The 16323-nt window shown below is 39.4% G+C and overlaps 2 long non-coding RNA genes across 2 annotated transcripts; both read left to right on the plus strand.

The window, feature by feature from the left end:
- Nucleotides 1–1732: 1732 nt before the first annotated feature.
- On the plus strand, nucleotides 1733–6684 carry LOC102373222. Its single transcript, XR_323863.3, has 3 exons — nucleotides 1733–1746; nucleotides 2182–2271; nucleotides 5168–6684. It is a non-coding gene; the product is annotated as an uncharacterized LOC102373222 (long non-coding RNA).
- Nucleotides 6685–9763: 3079 nt separating this feature from the next.
- LOC112550356 lies at nucleotides 9764–15701 on the plus strand. The gene is made up of 3 exons (XR_003094142.1): nucleotides 9764–10037; nucleotides 11545–11661; nucleotides 15484–15701. It is a non-coding gene; the product is annotated as an uncharacterized LOC112550356 (long non-coding RNA).
- The last annotated feature ends 622 nt before the right edge of the window (nucleotides 15702–16323 follow it).

Consider the following 16323-nt stretch of genomic DNA (forward strand, 5'->3'; position numbering starts at 1 on the left):
GGAATGGGGGGAGGGGGGTTCTGGCTTGGGAGTAAGGGGCAACAGAATGGGCAGGGCACTGGCATATCACCGCCCCCACTCCATCACAGTTGTATAACCCTTCCCCACCGCATGTGACAGGTCTCTTTTTTTTTTTTTTTTTTTGTTTGGAATCAATATAATATAGTGTTTTCATTTCAATTGTGAAAAAACATGGATTTGGGATATTTTAAATCAGAGAACTTTCAGGGGTTTTTAAAATCAGAGAATTTGTGGTTTTGAAACGGAGAAAACCAGGATCCCTGCTGATGAGAAGTATTCTGAAAAATGGGGGAAGAACAGAGTGAGACATTGGTCCACTAATATATACTGTATAACCTCAAAATCTGGGTTTTAAAAATCCAGCACTCTTGGCTATCTGGCACTTCAGTGGGCAATCCTGGAGTAGTGGTGGCTTGTCCATGGCTGCCCGGACAGTGACTGGCCACTGCTACCCCTCCCCCTGCTCCACACGCTTAACTTACATTTCAGAAATCTGGCATTTTCAAGTATCCAGCAGGTGCTGGGTCCGAAGCATGCCAGATTTGTGTGTGCGCATGTATGATACATAAAACACACCTATCTCACAAAGAAAGGCCCCAGGTATAGAGGTGCTGGCCTTAAGGAGATAAGGAAAACCATGTGGAGAGGATCAATTCAAGGACAGAAGAGCAGAAGAAAGATTAAAGGAAAAAGCAGAAAACATGAATTAAGTTTTCCAAATGTATAGCAAGGCCTTATAGTCAGTGGTGTTCTCAAATCAAGAGGGAGTGGCTGGACCAAATAGACTTATGAGGGAATAAGTATTGATCATCTGAGAATGCAGAACAGACATTGAAATAACTGCCAAGAGGGAGAGGTTACTGGCACGAACAGAGGCTAAGGACCTGGGCAAGGCCCACTATGTAGCCTAATGGTTAGAGAATGTTGATAGGAAACAGGAGACAAAGGCTCAATCTCTGTCTTTAGTGGGACCTTGAACCTGAGTGTCCTGATTTCTGGGCAAGTGCCCTAAACACTAGGCCACTGGATTCCTCTGTCTAGGACCCACAAGTCATGATTTTGCACAAGTAAAATTTTGGGACTAACCCTGATTTAAGCGACTAACACTCATTTATTCTTGTGTCAACATTGCCCCTTGGCTTAAATAGATCTATATTTTCCCTGATATTTATTCCCAAATGTACAGATAAGGAGCAATCATACCTCTTCTCAGTCTTCATTTTGCAAGGCTAGGCATATCGGGCACCTATACACATACACTGAGGCTGCTCTAATGCACTGTAATTATATGTCAGAGCAGACTTGATTAATTAAGTCTGCTGAAGCATGGCAATTACTGAACTGCAGCAGACTTCAGCAACATGTGTATTAGCATCCTCACTGAATAATGGGGGCGGCAGCACTTTAACTAAAGCTCATTTGATAAGCTTTAGTTCAGTAAGCTTATTGAATGAGCTTTAGTTAAAAGTCACGGTGGGGGCGCTTTAAGTGTGGGGATGCTGATACACATGATGCTCTAGGTGCTTTAATTAAAGCCCCCCCCACCTCCCGGAGCACATGTATAAATGCCCATCAAGTTGTTTCCATGTCCTCATTTAGGATAAAGTCTCCATTCCTCCAACCCTCTTCTGGTTTGAATTAATCTGTCTCCAGGTAACCTGAACTGTACAGCATATTCTAATAAGCCTGCACCAGTGTCTTGCACAAAAAGAGTCAATGCTTATTGTAAGTCATTCACATGTGGATACTACAATGTATTTTCATAAGTTTTACAAGTTCAGAAAAAAGGGCAGAATATATACATCCTTGGCTTATTAAAAAACCCAGAACTGTTTAATGAGCTAGCATTATCTGCTCTATAATCTTAATATATATGTCTTTATCCTGCCCCACCTGTGAGTGATGGAGTCTAAGCTTGATTTTATTACTGATTAATACTTGCCATGAGTCTTTTCAGAGTTTAAAAACCTGCCATCTTTTAAAGAGAAAAGAAATCTATGAAAAAAGAAGAACTACAGAATCCTTTTCTCTTGTGCTGAAATGATTAAAAAAGCTCCAACAGCCAGATGATACCATGCTTTTCCCAAGGAGAATGGCTTCCTGTTACACACAGGAAAAGGCTCATATTCTACTTATGTTCCTTTCTTTATCTTTGAAAAGCCAACTAAATTTGTTCCATTTCATCTGGAGCTCCACCACACGGAGAGAAAAGAAAAGAAAAGAAAAGAAATCTCACAACAAAAACTAAGGGTAAGTCCTGCAGCCAACCCATTTGTTGTTTCTTAGGTCTTATTCCAATTTAGTTTGGCATTTGTTGGTGTTTACAGATTATACAGTAACACAGGTTCCTTAGGATACACGTTGTTTACCAAATTTTAGTCAGATAAAATACTCTCATTTTAAAGGCAGACAAGGTTCCTTGGGTGAATTTGATATCTTTTATTAGACCAACCCAAATAGTTGGAGAATAGTTATTAAGCAAGCTTTCGGGTTCAAAAACCCTTCGTCAGGCTAAGGAAGTTTCAGCAGTTGGTGTGTGCTCTTCCTGGATGGAATGAAAAGTAAAGAAGCCAGAGGCTGGGCTGGGGAGTCAGTTGTCATTTGAAAGGTGCATCTTTAAGAAGTTACCAGTCTCTATTGAAATTTTGAAGGTATAAGAAGGCACTTAACTACACTTAGAGGGTTATTTTGTGATTAGGATGAGATTAGCAATTTTCAAAAATTAACATTTCAGCTATGTGGTTTGTAATAATATGGAATAAAATCCTACTTAAATTGTAGGGAAACTTAAATTGCAGCGAAAAGTATTATTTAACTTCCACCCTAAATCTGAAATTGCCTAACTTGAGAAATTAATTACATGATCTGCATTATTATTTCTTGAACATGTGACTCCATCAAATATTTGGAAATAGAGCTAATAAAATGCGAGCTCTCTTAGGATGCTTGTGTGCGCTCTTTATTTTATAAGTGTTTCACCACACACTGCAGGAGTTTTGTTTGGACAATTTTAGACTTTCCAAGCTACTTCAAAATAAGGAAAAGCTTCTATTTAACAAAATCCCAGATGGCTGCAATATTGTGTTTATGAAATCTGTACCACTCAAGATTTAAAAACTCCTGAGCTGTCAGTCTTCTCATCATTATTAAAAATTCACTGGAAATACAACCTAAAGCCATTTGGTTCAATTGGTTGATTTCACTATATTAGAAGGGACATTTTCTCAGCTACGCTTGTGGTTGCAGCTATGTTTTGACCTCTCACTGACATAAATAGTGATAAAAACCAAGGATTTTATGCAGACAACAGGACAAATATTTTACTATCCCATTTCAGAAGGGCTGATGTCTAAAGCAGGTTTGACATACCATGATGGACACTTTTCAGTAGACATATTTTAATTGTTTTGCCCATTTAAAAAGATGGAAGGGGAATAAAACATGGTGCTACTCTATCCATATCTAGACACATGCAGGATGCCTAAAAAAATCATTTCATATTCAAAGAGTGAAGTCTTGACCAAAATTGAATCCCTTGATATTTAAAAAGAAATTCATACATCCCCTGAACTTTGAAGCAAAGACTTGTCAAAAGCAAATCCAACCAAATAGGCTTTTTGCCAACCTTAGCCTTTATTTATTAAAACTTCCTGCAAGAAAACCATGTCATCTTTTTTGTTTGTTTAGTTTTTTTAAGCCTTTCTTTTGAAATATTTTCTCACTGGAGTTTAGTCTAGTCACTTTTAAGATATTATTACACAGGAGTTTTCTATCCAAACTCCATACTGCCATCTACAGAATATAAATTCTACATTACTTCTTTGTAAAAGCCACTCTGCCATTAAACGTTACAGATAAAAATTATTTAATAGGTCTCCTCTATCTGCTTGTGAGCTTCAGTGCTTTGACCAGTCTAATTTCTAATCACTCTTATGAAAGCCTTTCAACTTCTTCTGTCTGCAAGAATGCCTGAATTATGGAGGTTCTCTCACTTTCTTTTAGCTAAGAGGCACATTGCTTGCAGTACATTGTAATAAAAGCCCATACTTTTAAACTATATGCCACACCCACAGTAAACACCCTGGGTATTACACAAATCAGAATTATTTTCTTTAAAATGTGCAGTTAAATGGTGTATTAAAAAGAAGTAAAAAAGAAAGACTATTAATTATGAGGTAAACTACAGTTATAAGAAAAGATGGTGCCAAGCTCCAAATTTGGACCTGTAGTCCCCTAGTAGCACAAAGGAAATTGGCCTGAATTTCCAATTTAGTCCCAAGCTTGGCCATGCTTAAAACAATACTGGAGGCGATAGGGTAGGGGAAAGAGGTATCTGAAGGGCGGAAACATTATCAAGAGTTTTGGAGTGAGCATGGGTGGGATAGATGATGAGAAGCAGTTCCACAAAACTGAGTTTGCTATAGCAAATGAATGATTTACCTGTCATCCTAAGACATGGCAGTAGAGTTGGAAGCAGTGTCAGAGCACATAAGCACAATTTATAGATCTTTATTGTAGGTTGTTAGCCATGTTCTTTAACTTCTAAAAGTTTAAAGTGTGAGATGAATAAGTCAAGAAAAGACTCTAATCTACACTCCTTCAATTTTCTTACAGATTATTTTGATCAGATAGATTATGAACATTTTCTAATGTCTAACTGAAATGTAGCTAAAAATCTCTGAAGGGTACGTAATTAGAAAACATTTTAAACTGTTCAACATGGCTGAAATCTTGTGAGCTCAAATATCCAAAATCTGATTTCAAAACCAAATTCAAATGTTTCAATATTCTAAACGAGTAAGCCTGGAACTAGACTCAAAAGCCTTTGTTTTAAAACTATCTGAGATCTAACGTCGACCTTCTTGAGCTACTTCAATAAAAGAGCTTTGGAAGTATTATTTTATATTATAATGGAGTGAAATAATAAACATTGTAGTTGTGGTATTTTCACAAATACATTTGCATTAGCCAGCGTCAGGGAAAACAGCATTATGTGAACTAGAGAGGGAAAAGAAACTCTGCCAGGATATTCCATTTACACTGAAACAGGAGGTAACACTGGAAACAATGTTACATTCTAGCTTGACATTCAGAATTGTAACAACCGATATATGATTTTTATTAAATTATGTTTCCTTTTCTGTAGTTAAGACATGATCAAGATGGAGTTACCTGCTGCTGCAGGAGTTGCTGTCTTACTACTGGTTAACACAGTCCAAGCTGAAGTCTGCCCTCCTTCTTGCATATGCAAATCACCCAAAGGAACGAAGATCCAGCTAATTGACTGCAGCTCAAGGGGACTAAAGGAAGTGCCTGCCCTGCCTGCTAGTACCAAGCAACTTTATCTACAGAATAACAGCTTGACCACTGTTCCTACTGGTGTATTTGATGGCTTAGTCAGCCTGGAAGAAGTGAACGTACTCAACAATCCCTGGAACTGTGACTGCCACATTCTATATCTCAAACTCTGGTTAGAAGACTTCAACTCTTCTCTCACCAACCTCAGCTGTGCAAGCCCAGCTTCCATTGAGGGAAAGCCTTTGAACCAATTAAGTGGGAATGAGCTGGATGGCTGTAGGGCACTTTTCCCAATCAAATGCCTTGAGTTCTTTTGGCGGGATCTTGTTTTGATCATCTTTGCAATAATTGCACTTATTTTAATGGCATATGACCTGAAGCACTTCAAAAAGCTAGCCATCAAGTTACTGTGAGCCAGAATAAGCCTTTTGGCCTACTGCTGCAAAAGCAGAGCCTAGAAAACTACAAATCACAATGAGATGTCATAATCACTAATAGCTCTCTTCACTAGAATAGCAAACTTCCCCGTCACAAAGGATGCAATTGCACAGGAAGTACAAGTTCAGAATTAAGTCTATTGGGATGGGTCCCAAGATGGAAAGCTTGGATCCTCACATATCTCTTTCCCCAGAATTCAGGTATAAGAGCTTGATTTGTACCCATCTTTAAACTGCACTTAATGTACTTATTAGCAAGTCACAGTAAATTAATCTTAAACTGCTTTCAATAAGCATGTAGCTAATATAGGATTGTTTTAGGAAGTTTTATTTCACTCTAATCTGTGATTCTAAAAGATGTAATTTCACATTTTTGCCATTATAGTCTCAGCTCTTCTCACAGAAGTTTTTACAATGTAATGCTAACTAACTAGCTTTTGCTAATGTATAGATACAGATGTAGTATACAGATTACAGTATATCATAATTACTAAGTTAGATGCCAATCCTAACTCTGACTCTGTATACCCCTATGCTGATATACAGTCATATTGACACACTTGCATAGTCACATTCAGCCATTCTATCAAACAGAGCAGTTTGCTATACATCAGTGACCTGTTTTTTCAGCTATTTACTGCTCCCTCAGTCAGTGTCATTTGCAAACTTTTTTATTTGTGATTTTGTGTTCTCTTTCAAATGACTGATTAAAAGAACCAAACCTTGCTGGCCTTTCCTTCAGAAGTTTATTTACAGCTTTTGCCAAAACAGTACAATAAAATGATATTATAAAAACAGCATTTATATAAATTGTAATTTTACTAAAAGTATATAATAAGATTATCCATTGTACTAGTTTACACAAAATTAAAACAGAACATGATGTATAATGATATCAAAGAAAATGTTAAATGAAGTCATGAATGATAAAATAAAAGAGGAAAATTCTATTTGATTTTGGCCCTTATTTTTTTGTTCAAGTAGCACAAATATACATAAGGTGTATAGGACAAAAAGAATTCAGATTTGTTTTTTCTTCATTAGCCTACTATTTAGTATTTCCCATTAATGAAGAGATTAATTTCCCTCATTTCTTCAAAAACATACGAGACCACGGATAATTATTTACGTCAGCAATCACAATCTTTCTACAAAAGCATAATCTGTCTGAATATGGAGTCCAACACAACCTGCCCATGGTGACTTGCCAATCTCATTAAAGTGAATCTCAATCTAGTACTGCCCTCTCCTTGTTTGTACTTTTGCTGGGCCAAAGGAGTGTTTTATTAATCTTATAAAGGGGGAAGTTTGCAAGTCTCACTGCCAGCATATCTGTCTGCATGCTGCCATTTTTAATTCTTAAATGTATGTTTTGTTTTAAATACCAGGGAAATATTGGATAAGTGATTTTCAGTACATTTGTCTGGAGGAGAATATAGATATTCTTTAGGCATCCAAACCAAGGTTTATTTGGCAGAGGAGAGGCTTCCAAAATGCACTATCTAATTTTCATTCAGTAATTTAGGGTTCTCAATTGAGCTAAAGTGCTCAAATTTTATCAGTCCAATTTCGAAGTGGTTTTCCGGTGAACCATAGCAACCCTTTCCTTCAGTCTAAGACCATGTGCCAGGCTTCCTTTACCATTAAATTGCCAGCACCTCATGAAGACCACTGCCAGTAACTCCTGTATCTAGTGTCCGTTTCTTTATCTGGTAGTGGCTGTAGGGCCAACGTCTGTTTCTGCGAGTGATGAAGCACGGCTAGAACTAGATCCTGTCATGCCTTATTGCTAGTACAGGGGGAGCCCAGGATCATAATTGGCTACCCCTGCACCAACAAGTGGAAACTTCGGTGGCTGGGACACTCTGCACATAATGGGGCTCCCAGCTGTCAAGTGTACTAGGCTGAGGGATCGCAGTTGATGTGGTCTCCCAGCCATGGAGGTGCCTGGGGCATCCCTGCAGCTGGGTACCCTGTCAGCTGTGAGCTCTCAGTCTCTGGGGTGTACATGGGACCCCAGCTGAGACCCTGACCAGTTGATGGGGCTCCCAGCCACATGTTCATGCATGTTAGTATGGAGCAACAAAGTTATTATACATTAGGCATGACTACATGAGACATTTACTGTGCAGTAGACTTATTAGCACAGTAAACACTGTGCATCTAAACATGTGCCCCTATTAGGCTGTAATAAATTAATTTATTCTGCAGCAGGATAGTATTTGTATTTCTTTACAAGTACTATTATGCTGTGGACTAAAACACTTGGCAGCAGTACACATGTAGATGCTGCCCTTGCTGGCTGGGGCACAAGGTGCTGCCTGCTCGCTAGTCCCACATTGAAACACCCTCATGCTCCAGACAGCCCTTTTGCAGTAGGATGAGTCAGTGGGGAGCAGCCCTGGGCTGGCAGGCTGACCCCCCTGGGCCGCCTGCTAGCTGGGGCTGCTCCAACCCTGCTCAACATGCTGTGATAAGCAGCAGAGTTTATTGCATCACATTAATATGGACATGCAGACACACCCATTTTTTGGAATAACTTTGTGACTTATTTCTCCTTTTATCACGCCATTAATTGATCTAGATGTGTGACGGGTAACACATTAAGCTGTAATTAATTGGTTCTGCTACCTGTGGAACCCTTGCTTATACTGACTAGATAAAGCATATTATATATAGGGTCATATCTCTAGGAAGAAAGTAAGTGATACTTTACAGGAAGCAGTGATTCTGAAGAGGACTTTGGGGTCATGGCGAAAAAAATCAGCCGAACATGACTCCCAGGGCCGTTCTACAACTGAAAGGAATAACGAGATCAAGGAAGGGGGAGCTGGGAGGCTACATTATCTCTGTACTTGGCACTAAGTTGATAGCCCCTGGAAGCCTGCATCCAGTTCTGGTGTCCACAGTTCATTATGTCTGAGCCCTCTCCTCCAGTTCAACAAAACCATGAAAATGATTAAAGCGTTAGAAAACATGCCTTATAGGAACTCAATGGATATAGCTCCCCCAAAAAGAAAAGATTTAGGGATGACTATCACTAATTAATGTTAGATAACTGCGCTGTTCCAGGTCCAAGAAGAAAATTACCTTCAGTGGTGACCAAAGTATATCTGTATCCCTTACTAGCCCTGCAGTGATGTTGCTCAACTTAAAAAGGCTTTTAAGTTATCAGGTGAGAGACCAGAACTAAATTCTATCCTTACATCCATGCCTGATTTCAATGAGAGTTATGCATACAAGATAAGAATTTTTTTGGCATTGCTAAGTTTTGCATGCAATACGTGACCTCTTACAGGACAGGACAATTGGCAAGAACCATGGCAATATTATGGTTTGTGCTGCATTGTAACTTATGACTGCTTTTTCTGCACTAAGCTGTTACATTTTTGAAAATTAACTGCCATTTTGTGAGGCAGTGTTAATATAGTATATAAGAGAAGTGCACTTTCCCATTATATTTTTTTCTCATTTCCTCTAATCTGAAGTTAAGCATTCAGACTAAGTGCAGATGGCTGCCTTTATGCATAAAATGACAAATAAATGTTGGTGTACTGGCTGTAAAAATGGGTCACATTCTGCTCTGTGAAACCCCACTGAAGTCAAATGAATAGAAGAAATAACAGCATATGGCAAACAACGTAGGAAAATACTACATTTAACATGTGAGTAACAAAGCAGGATGTTGCATTATATTCAAGTACGCATAGATATATAAATGGAAGTTTTCTGATTATTATCGACGTGTTAAAATGTTTGTTCTGAATAAGGAGCATAGTAGACAGAAAAACCTGTCAAAAGTCTATCAAGCATGCAGAAGTGTTGCTTTGGGATGAGGCACTTCCTGGCTTCTGGTATTCTGAGCCCAAGAATAAATATAGACAAGCAGTGTGGAGGGGAAGGGAAAACCAATTCCATTGCAGCACTTTCAATTCCATGAAACAGAGTTCTGTTTATCACTTCTGAACCACTTGGCTTTTATCTGAAGACACTCTGAAAAGGAGGCAGCTGAAACATTAGCTAGAGCCTATAAAGTGGTGTTCAAGTGCTTATCTGGTTTGGCCAACATGGTTTATTTAAATGTTACCATTGCTTACAGCACTTCATGAAATGAAAACAGGAAAATACCATGTCTGGCACCTAAAATACAACATGTAGGCAGAGTTCCCAAAGCAGTTTGCAAGAGAGGCAGAAAACCCCACACTTTCCTACTCTGCCATTTCACACTGTCAAGAATGCAAAGTAATGAATGTACTTTTCTTCGCATCTGTATGACTTATGGTAAGTGTTACATTTTCTTTAAAGGAATTTATGCATTCTTTTGTAACATATGCTTAGTGAACATATACTTACCCTGTATTTAAATAACGATGGAAGTAAGAGTTGCTGAATGGGTAAGAATAAGCTCCAGGAAAGGTAGGCACTATGGGAGGAGAATCACCTTAGCGTTTGCTCAAAGATAAATGTGTAATCCATTTTATAGGTAACAAGACAGACATGATCTTGCAAACCTTCTACATGTTTAGTTCTATCAAAAGCAAATGGTAGCATTTCATATGAGGGGACAGAAGGTCTGGGCTAGATTTCAATAACTCCAGTATTAAGTAGACTATTTTACATTTACAGGGTGCTGTCCCTTCCAGACTCCAAAAGCAGTGACTGCTCCACTGTAATAAGGTTCAGACAAATTCATTGTTTCATAGACAAAGTTGTTGAAAAGCAACACAGAAAAAACTGCTATTGTTAGTATCAATGGCAGCAACCAACTAATACATAGTATGGTACACAAAATGACCCATTGCAAGAACAGCCATATTAATAGACTCAATAAATTCAGTGCTTCCACATCTGAGTGAATGCAACAGGCTTGGACCACAAATTAAACAAAAATTGATTTTCTACCTCCCCAGGCAAGGAAAAATTACATATAATTGTTGATCATATATTAACTTAAGATGCTGGTTCATATTTATAAGATATTTAATTAACTCTTTCTTATCATGAACATAAGGAAGAGAAGACAAAAATCTTCAGTCATTGAAAATTCTACTATGAAGTGTAATTTGTCCAAGTCTCAATTAAAAAGATTTGAGCTTTGCTTTAGATTTAACAAGAAAAAAATAGCCTTATACAATATAAAAGAATAAAAATAAAATAAAATCAATTGATCATAAGAAATATTTGTGATCATACAATAAGGTGAGAGTATATTTATGGAATAGACCATTAAAATAGTGTAGTGGAAAATATTTTTAGGCTTCACTTGCATGGAAATACCTGGTTAACCACAAGGAAAAGAAAAAGAAAAAAAAAGCAGCTAAGCCTCTCTTCTCTTAAATAACTGACATATTTAAAAGCTTCATAAGCTATAGCACACTGAATAATTCAACATGAATAACTTTAATTTACCTTAATGTATTCATTCAGGATATGACATAATTAGGTCTTCTTAAAGATCCTTTTTAAAATTTCATTCATAGTAAGGTTTTGTTACTTCTTTTGCTATTTGTGACTGATAAAGCTACAGTATTATCTGGAAAAGAGCTACTGACTTTAATGCAGCTAAACAAAAACAAAACAAAAAACAAACAAGAAACCTGAGAAGTTAAGTCACTTGTTAAAGTTTCTGTCCTGTCCTCAGAGAACACCTAGCACCAAAGATGTGCCACAGGCCTTATCCAAAACGTGCTAAAGTCAGAGTAGCTTTTCCATTGTACTGAACATGTGAAATCCATTCAATTTTTTTCATTTGAAATGTTATATGGGTAAATTGTTCTCTCTTTAACAGGTTTCGCCCCTTTTGATCTGCAAGTTTCATCAGTTCCCCCACTCTTGCATTCTCAAATACAAAGTGACTCAGTCCCACAACAAGCATTTTGATAAGTCTGCATTTCACCTATCAGAGGTTAGTTTTTCTGATATTAGGTTTTTGCTGCTCTTTCAACAACAAGATGCACCATAGGAAATAGTTTCCAAACAAGGGCATGTCTACATGCTGTCCTATGGAGTATTTCCTTTTGGAAGTACTAAAGCATAGTGCAGTAACTACCTGTACTGTGCTGTGCCCATAGCATGCAGTTAGTTTTAGTTGCTACATTGCTGTAGCGTGTTGTATGGCAACATAGGACATGTAGACATGTCTCAGGAGACAGATTTTGGCTGGTATAATTGCTTTTGGTGCCTTATATTAGTACTTAACAAAAGGTAGATGCAAACATAATAGGTGCCTGGTCCACAAAATTAAGCCAGAGGACTTCAGCACCAAAGAGTAAAGCCTCCACCAACAGTTTTGCTAAATACAGTTAATTCATCAGCATGTAGCAGGCTACTAGATATAGTCACGAAATCATGAATACTTCATGCTTGTCCCTTTGGTAGATCAGGAGTGTTAACAGACATGCACACATAGAGAACATCAGTGCACTACAGAAGATCCATTAGCATAGGTTGCTATTTTGGCCAACTCAAGCTATCCTACGCCTGATTTTACATTGTCTAGGATTTTATATCCTTATTTACAACTGTGCCAAGTGAATGGTACTATTTTACTTACAATAAAGTTAAAAAAAAGAAAAGAAAAGAAAAGAATGGGAAGTAAAGAGTTCATGCATATGAGATTCTTTTTTTGAGGGCAACACAACATAATCTTTTGCAGTTTTATAATCCTTTGTAGAGGGAAGTTGGGGTGTTCAAAATACCTTAAAAATTAGGCCCCATGTGATTTAGAAACATTACACTGGAAGGGATAATCTGGGCCATAGGCAGGTCCTTTTGGAGGCCAGAGGGTAATGGGTAAACCATACATCAGACGGCCATGTAGGGTATGAACATATGTACATTTGGAGCCATTTCAAAAGGGGACAGGAGATTTGTTTCAACCAATGAAACAACTCTACTTTCAACATTGCTTTATCTAGAAAGAAACTTGAAGCAGATCAGCAGCTTTCCCTTTGAAATGTTTCCAAATGTACATGTGTCCATAGAAGCATCAACAGAAACTCGGGATCTTTCAAATAGAAAACAAATAAAAGCAAAAAACTGTGATGTGTCACTGAAAAAGAACAGGTGAAACCATTAATGCCTTATTCAAGATCAGACAAAGGTAACAGCAGAACCTGGAATATAACCCACAAATACTCACTGCAGACTGAATCCTGGAGAGAGCAACAAGCCATTCCCATTTTAAAGATCAAATTCCTTAAAATACTGTTTTCCAAAATTCACGTTACGGATTTCTCACAGCTGTATTATTAAAGAAAAAAATACCAGTAAATTGCTGGAGGCAATGATTTTTATGGGTGATGCTTTTTATTGGACCAACTGTTAGACAAACTTGTGACAGCAGTTGGTCCATGCAGTTGTTCCAATAAAAGATTCATAGATGTTAGGGTCTGGAAGGGACCTCACGAGATCACTGGGTCTAGCCCCCTTGCACTTGGGCAGGAATATATCACCCACAAAGATATATCACCTACAAAAATCCTTGCTTCTCGCACAATTCTTGGACCACCACAGCTACGTCTACCCAACACTACTGATAAATTGCTATAATTCTATCATGGTTGTGTAATACAAATGGATTTCAGTCTTGCTTGAAGTTCACTATCAACACCTCTATAACATATGTGTGTGTATTAAGTAGAGTACTTTATTACGTAATACAAATGCCAGACAACTTGCCTTGGCTTTGACTTGGAAGAGCAACCACTTAAGGCAGCATTTCCTAATCTTGGAGCTGCAACCCCATTTGGGGTCACAATGATAAAAAATGGGGTCACGCACTCCCAGGGAGGGAAGCATGGGAGCACATGTGCCCTCCAGATTTGTGCATGGGGCAGGGGTGGATGTGGGCTGCCCGCTATGGGCTCACGGCCCCCTGCCCTGCTGCCCTCCACCCAGGGCCTCCAAGGCAGAGCTGGGAAGGGAGGGGAGGCTCAGTGTCACCACTGGGAGCCTTATGCACTGCCATAATGAGGTGTCCCTGCCCACCCAGCAGCAGTAGGGGGCACAACTTTGCACCACCATTGCTGCTGCTGCCAGGTGATCAGAGCGGGCCTTGCCATTGCAGTGCAGCCAGTGTGGAGCTCTCAACAGCAGTACCAAGCCTCCCTGCCCTCCTTATGGACTGCAGAGGCTCTAGGGGGAGGGAGCCCCAAGCCTGCAGTGGGCAACCTGCATCCTCCCTCAGCCAAGGGCTCTGCTCCAGCTATGCCACCCATGTGGGGGGGAAGGGATAGGGGGGTGGGGAGCTGGGCTCTGCTCATATAGCCCTGACAGCTGGGTGCCCCCACTGGCAGGGTTGTGGGGGGCAGGGGGCTGCAGATTGTGAGTGGAGTGTACCAGCAGAGCTGAGGGAGTAGGGGACTGTGGGTGGGTCACCTGGGGTGTGGGGGAGTGCAGGTTGGGAGTGAGGGATCATGCTGAGGAAAACTTTGGGAGACACTGACTTAAGGGCACATAAGTTGAAGTACATTAAAACATTATATGGATGCTCATTTAATCAGTTAATGGCCATTTTACTTGCCCAACCCAACCCCAGAGGTATGACACACTTCAATATAAGCAATACTAAGTACAGACAGTCAAAAAGCCTAAGGCTGAATCAATTCAATCTTTGCAGATTAATCTAAACTGCGCAGACTGAGTTGATAAGCAAGTGAACAGACATTCACTTCTGATTCCGGAAGTGCAGCTACATGCCTGCAGTGGCTCAGGCCAGAAGCTAGATGGCGCTAGAGCATGCCCCCCTGCTTGGCTGGAGCAGACAGCTTGGGCCAAGGCTAGCCCCCCAACCCTACAAGGGAGAGCTGGGGGGGTGGGGAGGGGGATTTGTGAAGCATCCTTGGATGCTGGGTGACTGTGAGTTAATTTGAATCTGGAGGGGTTTATTGTTATTAAATCAGTTCTGGCCATTTTGAAAGTGGTTTATGTGCACTGAACGTCTGATCACTTATACCAGTTTATATGTAATCTTTGTCCTTAGCCACAATTATTTTCCTTCAGTTTCCTGCTTGTCCTTATGTAAATGTGGTCTAAGAGTGAGAGAACTGATTAGTCCTTATACCTAGTCAGTCCCTAGCTTTGTTAAGCTGGTCAGCAAAAATGCCAACTGGTGGCTTGGTTAAGCTTTGATTATGTGAATATTTGGAACCATGACAAAAACAGCCACTACACATTTGAAACTTCCCAATCCCCAGTATTGTAAAAGATTGGTAAATAAAGTTTACCTAGTACTGATGAATCTTCCCACTAATATGTTTCTAAGGACACTGAGCTTCTTTCTCTACTGCTTTCCACTTTCATAGCTGTTTACACCCATACAAAAATTCTTCTTAAAATACTAGCACCATCTCTCACTTTAGCAAAATGTACACATGTACAAGCACCTAAATGACCGTTCAGGTAGAAAGGAGCATACACTTTCAAAAGTATTTTAGCCTATTTCACTCCTCTCCCCTTTCTTTCTATATGCCAGTAGTGGAATAAAGGACATCTAATGGGTTATCCTTCAGCCATGCTGTAGTTACCTAAACTTCATCTCTTGAATTTATGGTGGTATTTTCACAAGACATTCTATAGATTGGATTACAGTTTAATTAATGGCAGTCACATTCTCAGAGATCTGTATTCCAGGATGAACTGGGGGAAGTATCCATGTAATGATGCACCACCTCTTTTCAGTTTAGGCATTATGCTCTCACTGGTTCTCAAAAATTTCCATTTTCAGAATGTTTGCCTGTCCAAGATTGCTGGTGCTTTTACTCCTGAAAGCCTCCTTCACAAATCCCTGCCCCCATCAGTGCATGTGCTCCTCTTTGGGTCCTGCATCACTCAAGGTAGACTGTGGCTCTAGAGACCTGGATGCCCTTCCTCTTCTGCCTAATGCAACAGAAGAACTTTATCTGCAGTACAACCAACTGAAAGCAATACCTGCAGGAACATTTGACAACCTTTGGACCCTAAAAAGGATCAACTTATCCAGCAACCCATGGCACTGTGACTGTGAGATTATCTACTTAAAAGTCTGGTTGGAAGACCAAGCAGACAACATGGTTAGCAATGAGGTTATTTGCTTCACTCCACTTTCACTTCATAAGAAAACACTCTCTCAGTTGAGACAGAGTGATTTTACCCCTTGCTCCAGTGCTAGAAGACATTGTTTTGACTTCGTGTTCACTGATGCATTTCTCTTGTTTCTTGTTCTGCTCTTGTTGACTTTACTGATCTGTGGTGTCTTGGCTGCAAAAAAATCTAAGTACAAAATGAATGTTTCTAGTGATACCATGGATTGGCCCCCTGCATCACCTTCAATTTCTATTGAAGTCAAGAGAATAACTCCCAATTAAGAGAATAATGCCCAGGACTTTAAGCAGTACATCATGCTAGTGACTTGTGCGAGTTAAAATATTAGGTAGGAAAGATGGTTCATTAGAAAAGCATGCGACTGTAAAAACCAGATGAGAATGGCATATGCAGGGACAATATAAAGCATGACATACAAGTATAGGGCCTGACCTTGAAAGCCACAAACTAATGAATTAAATCCTGACCCCACTGAACTCAGCGG

The sequence above is a fragment of the Alligator sinensis genome, unplaced genomic scaffold (assembly GCF_000455745.1).
Source record: "Alligator sinensis unplaced genomic scaffold, ASM45574v1 scaffold81_3, whole genome shotgun sequence".
NCBI classification, from domain to species: Eukaryota; Metazoa; Chordata; order Crocodylia; family Alligatoridae; genus Alligator; species Alligator sinensis.